This window comes from Lynx rufus, unplaced genomic scaffold (assembly GCF_022079265.1).
Source record: "Lynx rufus isolate CCGP_SWC_20201006 ecotype Redwood Valley unplaced genomic scaffold, mLynRuf1.p SCAF_6, whole genome shotgun sequence".
In the NCBI taxonomy this organism is placed as follows: Eukaryota; Metazoa; Chordata; class Mammalia; order Carnivora; family Felidae; genus Lynx; species Lynx rufus.
The window spans coordinates 81,867,717-81,879,841 of NW_025814878.1; positions in this window are offsets into that span (position 1 = coordinate 81,867,717).

A 12,125-nucleotide genomic window follows, 5' to 3' on the forward strand; every position below is an offset into this window, starting at 1 on the left:
AATTTGTCCATTTCTTCCAGGTTGTCCAATTTGTTGGCATATAATTTTTCATAGTATTCCCTGATAATTGTTTGTATCTCTGAGGGATTGGTTGTAATAATTCCATTTTCATTCATGATTTTATCTATTTGGGTCATCTCCCTTTACTTTTTGAGAAGCCTGGCTAGAGGTTTGTCAATTTTGTTTATTTTTTCAAAAAACCAACTCTTGGTTTCGTTGATCTGCTCTACAGTTTTTTTAGATTCTCTATTGTTTATTTCTGCTCTGATCTTTATTATTTCTCTTCTTCTGCTGGGTTTAGGCTGCCTTTGCTGTTCTGCTTCTATTTCCTTTAGGTGTGCTGTTAGATTTTGTATTTGGGATTTTTCTTGTTTCTTGAGATAGGCCTGGATGGCAATGTATTTTCCTCTCAGGACTGCCTTCGCTGCGTCCCAAAGCGTTTGGATTGTTGTATTTTCATTTTCGTTTGTTTCCATATATTTTTTGATTTCTTCTCTAATTGCCTGGTTGACCCACTCATTCGTTAGTAGGGTGTTCTTTAACCTCCATGCTTTTGGAGGTTTTCCAGACTTTTTCCTGTGGTTGATTTCAAGCTTCATAGCATTGTGGTCTGAAAGTATGCATGGTATAATTTCAATTCTTGTAAACTTATGAAGGGCTGTTTTGTGACCCAGTATATGATCTATCTTGGAGAATGTTCCATGTGCACTCGAGAAGAAAGTATATTCTGTTGCTTTGGGATGCAGAGTTCTAAATAGATCTGTCAAGTCCATCTGATCCAATGTCTCATTCAGGGCCCTTGTTTCTTTATTGACCGTGTGTCTAGATGATCTATCCATTTCTGTAAGTGGGGTGTTAAAGTCCCCTGCAATTACCACATTCTTATCAATAAGGTTGCTTCTGTTTATGAGTAATTGTTTTATATATTTGGGGGCTCCGGTATTCGGCGCATAGACATTTATAATTGTTAGCTCTTCCTGATGGATAGACCCTGTAACTATTATATAATGTCCTTCTTCATCTCTTGTTACAGCCTTTAATTTAAAGTCTAGTTTGTCTGATATAAGTATGGCTACTCCAACTTTCTTTTGGCTTCCAGTAGCATGATAAATAGTTCTCCATCCCCTCACTCTGAATCTAAAGGTGTCCTCAGGTCTAAAATGAGTCTCTTGTAGACAGCAAATAGATGGGTCTTGTTTTTTTATCCATTCTGATACCCTATGTCTTTTGGTTGGCGCATTTAATCCATTTACATTCAGTGTTATTATAGAAAGATACGGGTTTAGAGTCATTGTGATGTCTGTATGGTTTATGCTTGTAGTGATGTCTCTGGTACTTTGTCTCACAGGGTCCCCCTTAGGATCTCTTGTAGGGCTGGTTTAGTGGTGACAAATTCCTTCAGTTTTTGTTTGTTTGGGAAGACCTTTATCTCTCCTTCTATTCTAAATGACAGACTTGCTGGATAAAGGATTCTCGGCTGCATATTTTTGCTGTCTAGCACACTGAAAATGTCGTGCCAATTCTTTCTGGCCTGCCAAGTTTCAAAAGAGAGATCAATCACGAGTCTTATAGGTCTCCCTTTATATGTGAGGGCACGTTTACCCCTTGCTGCTTTCAGAATTTTCTCTTTATCCTTGTATTTTGCCAGTTTCACTATGATATGTCGTGCAGAAGATCGATTCAAGTTACGTCTGAAGGGAGTTCTCTGTGCCTCTTGGATTTCAATGCCTTTTTCCTTCCCCAGTTCAGGGAAGTTCTCAGCTATTAATCTTCAAGTACCCCTTCAGCACCTTTCCCTCTCTCTTCCTCCTCTGGGATACCAATTATGCGTATATTATTTCTTTTTAGTGTATCACTTAGTTCTCTAATTTTCCCCTCATACTCCTGGATTTTTTTATCTCTCTTTTTCTCAGCTTCCTCTTTTTCCATAACTTTATCTTCTAGTTCACCTATTCTCTCCTCTGCCTCTTCCATCCGAGCCGTGGTGGTTTGCATTTTGTTTTGCATTTCCTTTAAAGCGTTTTTCAGCTCCTCGTGACTGTTCCTTAGTCCCTTGATCTCTGTAGCAAGAGATTCTCTGCTGTCCTGTATACTGTTTTCAAGCCCAGCGATTAATTTTATGACTATTATTCTAAATTCACTTTCTGTTATATTATTTAAATCCTTTTTGATCAGCTCATTAGCTGTTGTTATTTCCTGGAGATTCTTCTGAGGGGAATTCTTCCGCTTGGTCATTTTGGATAGTCCCTGGTGTGGTGAGGGCCTGCAGGGCACTTCCCCTGTGCTGTGGTGTATAACTGGAGTTGGTGGGCGGGGCCGCAGTCCGACTGGTGTGTGCCTTCTCTTCCCCTCTCCTAGGGGCGGGATTCACTGTGGGGTGGCGTGGCCCGTCTGGGCTACTTGCACACTGCCAGGCTTGTGATGCTGGGGATCTGGCGTATTAGCTGGGGTAGGTAGGCAAGGTGCACGGCGGCAGGGGGGGCAGGCTTAGCTCGCTTCTCCTTAGGTGATCCACTTCAGGAGGGGCCCTGTGGCAGCCAGAGGGAGTCAGATCCGCTGCCGGAGGTTTGGCTCCGCAGAAGCACAGAGTTGGGTGTTTGCGCGGAGCGAGCAATTTCCCTGGCCGGAACCGGTTCCCTTTGGGATTTTGGCTGGGGGATGGGCGGGGGAGATGGCGCTGGTGAGCGCCTTTGTTCCCAACCCAACTGAGCTCTGTCGTCCGGGGGCTCCGCAGCTCTCCCTCCCTTTGTGCTCCAGCCTTCCCGCTTTCCGAGCAGAGCTGTTAACTTATGACCTCCCAGACGCTAAGTCTCGCTTGCTGTCCGAACACACTCTGTCCGTCCGGCCCCTCCGCTTTTGCAAGCCGGACTCGGGGGCTCTGCTTGGCTGGCGAGCCGCCCCTCCGCCCCGGCTCCCTCCCGCCAGTCCGTGGAGCACGCACCGCCTCGCCGCCCTTCCTACCCTCTTCCGTGGGCCTCTCGTCTGCGCTTGGGTCTGGTGACTCCCTTCTGCTAATCCTCTGGCGGTTTTCTGGGTTATTTAGACAGGTGTAGGTGGAATCTAAGTGATCAGCAGGACGCGCGGTGAGCCCAGCGTCCTCCTATGCCGCCATCTTCCCTTCACTCTCCTGATTTTGCCTTTTCTGTCCTCGGAACCACAGCAAGCACCACGATTTGGAGGCTTACACGATACCTGGTCCACAGGCTTGGAATCCACACAACATAGTATCCAACTTGAGGCAAGCTTAAAGAAATGTTGAGAGGAGCTGTTACCCCTCCTAGGAAATACTGAGACTGTGGATTCCGATGAGAGAAGGAGCTACGGAAGCACATAAAGGGACACAGTCAGGCATAATTATACCAAAGCAGGAAAGTCTGGCAGAAAAAAAAAATGTACTAACTGTTTTTCTCCACTTTCCCTTCAATTTCATACTTCTCTTCACCCACCGTATCTCCATTGCCTGAATCCAGCCTGGTGATACCATCTCAAAGGGTAAACCTCCTGGGATATGGAGCAAGGCATGGCAGAACAGAAAATGGATCTGGACAGAGGGGTAAATGGAGACTACCACACTCCCTTACCTTCTTCACAGGGGAACAGAAGCATATGCCCAGGACCAGTGGTTATATCACATGCCAGACCTTCCAGAAGCAAAGATAGTGCAAGAATGACTTTCTAAGAGCAAGCCCGAAGTACCAGCTCAGAGACAATGCTGACATATGGGGTGCCATCTTCCATAATGCAGCATATACATTAAATCAGAGACCTCAATACGGTACTCCTGTGTCCACAGGAAGAATACATGGGTTTGAGAATCAAAAGCTAATTCTCCCTTGTTCCATTGTACAGAGTGCACATGTGCAACAACCCGTCTGAGAAGGGTGTGATTACCAAGGACCCTTAAGAATGAAGATTTGGGGTGCTTGGGTGGCTCAGTCAGTTCAGCGTCTGACTCTAGATTTTGGCTCAGGTCATGATCCCAGGGTTTTGGGATCAAGCTCCATATTAGGCTCTGAGTTGAGTGTGGAGCCTGCTTAAGATTCTCTCTCTCTCGGGGCGCCTGGGTGGCGCAGTCGGTTAAGCATCCGACTTCAGCCAGGTCACGATCTCGCGCGCCATGAGTTCGAGCCCCGCGTCGGGCTCTGGGCTGATGGCTCGGAGCCTGGAGCCTGTTTCCGATTCTGTGTCTCCCTCTCTCTCTGCCCCTCCCCTGTTCATGCTCTGTCTCTCTCTGTCCCAAAAATAAATAAACGTTGACAAAAAAAAATTAAAAAAAAAAGATTCTCTCTCTCTCTCTCTCTCTCTCTCTCTGCCCCTCCCCCCATTCATTCTCTCTCTCTCTCTCTCTCTCTCTCTCTCTCAAGAGGAAAGGAAAGGGAAGGGAAGGGAAGGGAAGGGAAGGGAAGAGAAGAGAAGAGAAGAGAAGAGAAGAAAAATGAAGGTTTGAATCTCACCTTCCAAAGGTAAGCCACCAAGACCTGTTGAGGTGGCAGCTGCAGATGATGGAAATTTAGAATGGTTAGAGGAGGAGGGGAGGATGAGTACCAGATGTGGCCTTGAAGCCAACTACAGTATCAGGGCCTTAACGTATCCTTAAGACACCTAACCCACCCCTCTTAAGTTTCTCCTCAGGAAGAGGCCCACTGGAATCATGGAGGTTCTATTTCCAAATCTGGGTAGAAATATAAATCTTGATTTCATATTTCTGGCCTCCAGAACTACAAAAAGTAAATTTCTGTTGTTTTAGTCCACCAATTTTGTGGTAATTTGTTACAGCAGCCCAAGGAAATCAATACAAGTTGGGAGAGCCCTCAGATTACAATGCAGGTTTGACTGTATGAAAGGAAAGGGTGAAGGAAGATTTGGGTAGGAAGAGTCACAACGGCAGTGCAGTTCCAGGTAAGTTTTTGCTAAGCTGGTAGAGAATCCTTACAACCAAGAACCACTTTCATAGGTGGTTCTACCAGTGAACCAACACACACAATGCTAAGCATAACAAGCTAGCCATAGAAGAAAATGTGCAGCTGTATTTTGTTCATATACTGTTCAAATACAAGCAAACAAGCCTCTGTTGCTCAGGAATGTCCAGAGAAAGTGGCACAACTACAAAAACAGCAAGGTACTAGTTATTATAAAAGTTATGATGGGAGGGAAGGCTTCAACTAGGAGAGGTACAGGGAGACTGGCAAAGTTCTGTTTCTTTAACCAACATTGGTCAGAAGTTAACCAACTCTGTGGTTAAACCAAAAATTTAGCCTACATATGACCAAAAAAAACTTGACCAAAGAAGTTCAACCTCACTAGTAAGCAAATAAATGCAAATTAAACTGAGAAGTGCCATTTTTCACGTAACAATTTGAAAACGATGCAAAAGAATAATTACCTCAGGTAAGACTAATTAGGTGAGGAAATGGGTAAGCTTATGCATGCCATTTGGGAGTGAGTATACACTGGCACAGTTTTTCTACACAAACTTTTGGCACTACACATCAAAACTTAGGACATGTATCCTTATGACCAAAAGACCACAACTCTAAATTAAAAAAAAACTATTTTAAGATAATTTTATTATTTTATTTTTTGAATTATTTCAATTATTTATATATTCTTTATAATTATTTAAGATAATAATTTTACAAATATGCAAATAAATATATAAATTCATAAATACATTTACAATATTAAATATATTATTATACATCCATATAAAGGAATAATATTTAAACATTATAACTATTATGTACAAATAAACTTACCCATTCACAAGGAAAGATGACCGCAGTAAATTAAGAATAGAAACTAGGTGTGAAAGAAATATATGAAGTAAAACTGTATTTTTGTAAAAATATATGTGTGTATACACACGTATACTCACATATAACACTGAAAAAACCTTAAAAGAACAGAAAATAAGCATAATTATCTCATGGTGACACTATGGTCATTTTTAATACTTTCCCATATATTATAACTTTCTTAAAATTAACAAATACTATATTTATAGTCATGAAAAAAGTAACTAAAATTTTAGAAATAGTTGTAAATTCAGACCTGGCTGCACATGAGCCAAAATAATTTCTCAACTGAATTTTTGGATTTCATTTATTGTAGGAACACTAACAGTGCTACTGTGTAAATATTTTTAGATGAATACTATTTCTCTTTTCTTGGAAGTTCTCAGTATACCTACCTACCACTTCTAAACATTGGAGAGGAGCTCATATAATTTTCCTTTTCCATGTCATAACAAAGATAATTTAAAAAGTTCTAGAAACTAAAAATTCTTGAAGGAAGAGCCATATTAATATTCATTCATTTATTCAACAACTAAACATTTATATAGTCCAGTGGGAAGAGAGATAAGCAAATATGACATGATAATAAAGAATGATGTTGTGATGCTGCATACAGTATAGTTATTCAGAAGGTATCTGACCTAGGCTTGTGGCTTGCCCATCCCCTCCCTCCTCAGGGATTCCTAGCCAAAACTCAAAGTTTAGGCTTCCTCAAAATGAAGGAAGAGACTGTCTTCAAGCAACTTCTGATGTAGACCTGCAAACAACCGTGATATATAAGAAAGGGAGTAAGAGAGAAATGAAGAGACCATCAAACCCAAGTAAACTACAGTCTTCCTGAGTCTTCATCAGAAGTGAATATACATTGTAATATGAATAACTTATCCTGCCACATGGTTTAAAGGGACATCCAAGGATGCAGTGCAGAGAGCAAAGAATTTCAACACATCTGGGCACTTGATATACAGAAGATATTGGATGCCTTGTTGTATAGATAGATATGTTTTCAATGTATTGACCAAGAAGCAAGTTCAGGGAAAGTAACAACTCTTGATTTGTAACAGCCACCTATCTTTCTTCTTGTAGCATACACACAACACTGTATTCTGTAAAATGGATGTATTTTAGCATATGCTTATTCACGAGTATTTCTCTAATTACTGCAAAATCCCAAATGTAAATCTTACTGCAGCCTGCCTAGGTAATTATATTAAAAACTTCCATGCTCTTTGCAGACTTTCTCACATTGACATTAGTGGTTCATTAATATTAAAGAGACCTGCAGTACTGTGAGTATTAGCTAATCATACTAAAGACTATCTTTGGAATCTGTCAAGCATAGACCTGGCTTCTATTTTTATAGCTTGACATGTACAATAGGCTGATCTATTTTTAAAACTATCTATCAATCTCCCTTTGACTAAAAGAAAATTGTCTGCTTTAAGATGCGCGCTTTAACCAAAGTAAATATCACCTACGAATAATACAATTTAAATTGCTACTTTTGAGAAATAAAAATAGAAAAAACATTCAGTTCAGGATATTGGGCCAACTTTTGTAAAGCTAAAGGAATAAGTCTTCTAGAGGTGTTTGTGTAACATAACCAGGAAGAAGAACGTCTACCATCCATCATGCAAACCATGTAGTTCTTCTGCTTTCACTTACCACTGGGCACAGGTACATCTGAACATGCACCTGAACATGCACCTGAATGTTCTTCTGGGCATGGAGTTATATCCTATGCTCCCCCTTTTGGTCATGTCCAGAGGACTTTAATAACTGAATAGAAAAATGTCAAAGTCAGGGTACAGAGAATATCATTATATTCTTGATTTCACCCACTGGTCAATGTCTAGATACAGAAAAGATATTAAAAATTTTCTCATTTGGGGGACCTGGCTGGCTCAGTGAGTAGAGCAAGTGACTCTTGATCTCGGGGTCATGAGTTCAAGCCCCATGTTGGGTGTGGAGTTGACTTAAAAACAAGACAAAATAAAATTTCTCAGTTAACATTCGGTATTTACTACATAAGTGATCATTGCCAGTTATCTCCAATAATGAGTTGACCATTGTCAAGTCCCTATTCTATAAAAGACACCCTGCTGGGCCATGTGGGAAAATCAAAAACACCAAGAGAGAACCTGCCCACAAACCCCTACAACCTGGTTAGGGAGACAAGAGAGATGCTGAATGTGAGCTGATAACCAACCAGTAAAAGGAAGCATATGTGGGTGACATAGACACTGGGACAGGCTTTGTAAGGAAAATCTTATAAAAGCTGTTTATTTGATACTAGGAAAAAAGTCCAAATTTTGGTGTTATCTTACACTGTTTCATTCTCCCTGAGTCTAGGTTTCCTCACCTTGCAGAAGGCAATTCCTACATTTTTTATAGCCAGGAAGTCAAAAAGCCAGAACTCAAATCTGAGGATTTAGAGTGAGCTCTAAATTCAGGCTTTTTTCATTGTTTAGAAAAATAAGAATTTCAAAAGAAGAATGCTGCCTGCAGAAGTGAGGGTGTTTTTTGTCCTTTCTTTTTTTTTTTTTTAATAACAGGAGGTATTATAAAGGATTCGTCCTTCACAAAAAGTCAAGGTTAAGTAGTGACTGATAACTAATGAAGTTCAGCAAAAGAGCAAACCCTGTAAAAAGTAAAGCAGTTTTATGGTGTTTCTTTTGAAACTTTCCCTCAGTGTGTTTCTTTGTTTATCTGTAGTTTATGTTTGTAGTTTATGTTTATAGTTTATGTTTAAGACTCTTACCATTATTTTAAGGCTTTTATTTAATAGAAAAAGCTTCATGAGTTTGGGAACATTTGTCTCTCTAATTTCCTGACATTTGGAAAAAGCCTAATTAGATAGTGCCTTAGCCCTTGTCTTCTAGAAAACAGAGCAGAAGGTAAGGATTAGGTTTTTAGCAATTTGGGAAGTGCAAGCCCAGGGCAGTGAGTGCAAAGGGTAAAGGATAAAGGAAAAGAAAGGATAATATGATACAAAGTGTTGCACTTTGTACTGCACTGACTGTTGCTTCACAACTAGTTATGGGGAAATATAGAGGTTACTCTGCAGGCTCAAGTTCACTCAGCATGCAGAACTTCCCCAGGAAGTTGTGAGGAGGAACTGACCCTAAGAATCATCCAAATTCCAGAAAAATGAAGGGGAGATAATTAGTCAACCCACAATCTCCCTTTTTTTGTGTGTGAGCAAGGTTTATCCCACTGGAGGCTAGCTGCCCTGAACTTTGGAGTTGCATCAATCAACTCTTCAGTGATTGCTCAGATCCTATGCATCCCTCAGTGACTGCCAGGACCACTGCCTGTAATGTGACATTTCATCTAAGTCCAAAAGTGTATGGCCACCCAGTGCAGGAAAGAAGGAAGAGGTATTATTACAGAAGACATGCAAGATTTCTGTCTGGTAGAGATGGTTTATACAACACAATTTTCATTTCTTTTTGCATCTTTCATAATATTTAACATAATACCTTTTAAACAGTAAGTACTCTGTAGCTACTGGTTCAGAGAACTAAAAAGATGTTTATCTGCAAGATGGTAGAGTAGGAACATCCTGAACTCACCTCCTCCCACAGACATACCAAATCTATAGCTACTATGGATCATTTTCCTCTGAAAAATACATGAAAACTAGATGAACTGCTTCTCCACAACAAGTGATAAAAGAGCACATCACATTTTTTAGTCTCACTAAACCGCACCCTCACATACAACACACAACAGGGAGAGGCTCACCAGCCTATACCAGTAGTATAGTGCTACTATCAGAGAAGCAAGGGGTTGTTGCCCCACATGAGGAACCCTGACCCCTGGGATCTTCACCAGACAGATGAGCCCCCAAAATGACTTAGAATGGCTTAGAAAACCAACAACACTAACATCCAAGGGACCCAAAGGGCTATAGGAAACTGAGATTCCCCCCTTTAAAGGGCTTGCATACAATCTCACTCACACTGAGACCCAAAGAAAAGAGAAAAGAAAAGAAAAGAAAATGAAAGGAAAGAAAAAAAAAACATCATTTGAAGAGCACCTAAACTATATGTAAAATAAATGCATTTGCTAATATAAAAGCATCTGCTGGAGAGGCAAGGGACAACTGAAACTCTCCCTGGAGACAGGCACTGGTGAACACCACTTTTGTACTCTGCACCTACCCTGCTATTACAGGTGAACAAACTCAGTGGCAGCACCTTTTTGCCACATTGCTAAGACAGGCCAGGGCAAGCAGTGGTGGTCCACTGCCTTGTTGAAGCAGGAGAGCACAGGTAGTTACAGCACTCCCCTGCTCCTTAGCTGGGGCAGGTGAGCACAAATGGTTGCAGCATTCTCCCACTACCTAGTAAAGTCAGTGAGTATAGGCAGTTGATGAGTACCAGTGGTAGTTACATTTTCCTATTCCCAGCTTAAAGCTGGCATGTGCACACAGACAAGGCACTCTCCCACTGCATTCCTACTGCAGCTGTGGCTTTACACAGTCAAAACATTTTCCCTTTACCTTTGTGAAGCCATGAGCATGTCCCACCTCTTACACTATCCAGCTGTGTGGGTAAACCAACAGGTGGGGACAATACACACAGGGGATGCCCTTTGATTGCCTGGCCCTGGTGGCCAAGGAGGCTGGCATTCTGGGCTCCCTGGGAACTTAATAAAAATGACAGTTCTTCACAGGCCACCCCTCCCCCAGAACACTGCACAAAGAGCACACTGAAACACAACTCCAATTTTCCTGTGAAAAGAAGCCTATTAACTTAGTCTGGAGCATCAGGCTTAGGCACAGGCTTCAGATTTCCCATTCATCTAAAGGCTAAGGAAGTGCTCCAGGGAATATAAGGAGGGAGACACCATTCTGTGGACTCCTTTGGCCTATAGTTCAATGAGACTTCCCAGAAAGGAACCTCCAAACTCATCTGGAGCCCCAATTTTTGTAACTGTCACCCATGGGCACCTCCAGATCTGGTCTGGAGGATAACAGAGATTACAGTTGCAGGCTCACAGAACTGTATATATTTGCATATTTTAAAAGCTGCTGTCTGAGGGTCTGGCTTCCAATCAGCCTGAAACTACATGCTAAATGAGATTCCTCCCCTTGGATCACTGACAGGTCTTGGCACACCCTCAACAACGAAGACATATCAAGAATAAATCAGGAAGTTTAGATAATCACGAAGGTTCCAAGACAACCAAGAGCTACAACAAAGTTGAATAAGAAGGTTCATCACCTACATAAGACTCCAAGACTAACCTTCAAGACTAAGAAAGGTAGCTGTTTCACCTGATATATAAAAACAAACACAGAGAGTCAAGCAAAATGAGGAAACAGAGAAACATGTCCAAACAAAAGACCAAGACAAAACCTCAGAAAAAGCCCTTAATGATAACAGAGAAAAGTACTCTATCTGATAAAGAATTCAGAGCAGAAGGTAAGGATTAAATTTCTAACAATTTGGTAAGTGCAAGCCCAGGGCAGTGAGCACAAAGGGTAAAGGATAAAGAAAAAGAAAATAAGGAATTAAGATGCTCACTGGACTCAGGAAAAGAATGGATGAACACAGTGCAGACTTCAATAAAGTGACAGAAAATATAAGAAAGTACCAAACAAAAGTGACAGAACTGGTGAATATTACAACAACTGAAAAATACAGTAGAGGGTTCAACAGCAAACAGTATGAAGTAGAAGAACAGATCAGCAAGCTGGAAGACAAAGCAATAGCATCCACCCAGACAGAGCAGCAAAAAGAAAAGAATTTTTTAAAGCATTTTTTAAAATGATTATTTAAGGGACCTATAGGACAACATCAAGCAGAGTAACATTCACATTGTAGGAGTTCCAAAACAAGAAGAGAAAGAAAGGAGCAGAATCTTATTTGAAAAAATAATAGCTGAAAACTTCCCTAAGCTGGAGAAGCAAATAGACATCTAAGTTCAGGAATAAGATGAACCCAAAGAGATCCACATCAAGACAAATTACAATTAAAATGTCAAAAGTTAAAGAGAAAATCAAGAGAAAAAACAAATTGTGAGTTACAAAGGAAACTCCATAAGGCTATCAGAGTTCTTCAGCAGAAACTTAGGAAGCCAGTTACATATTCAAAGTGGAAAAAGGAAAATACTTCCAACCAATACTCTAGCTGGCAAGATTATCATTCAGAATTGCAGGAGAGGGGCACCTGGGTGGCTTAGTCGGTTAAGCATCCAACTCTTGATTTCAGCTCAGGTTGTGATCTCATGGTCATAAGTTCAAGCCCCCCATTGGGTTCTGCACTGGTAGTGTGGAGCCTGATTGGCATTCTTTCTCCCTCTCCCTCTGTCCCTTCTCCA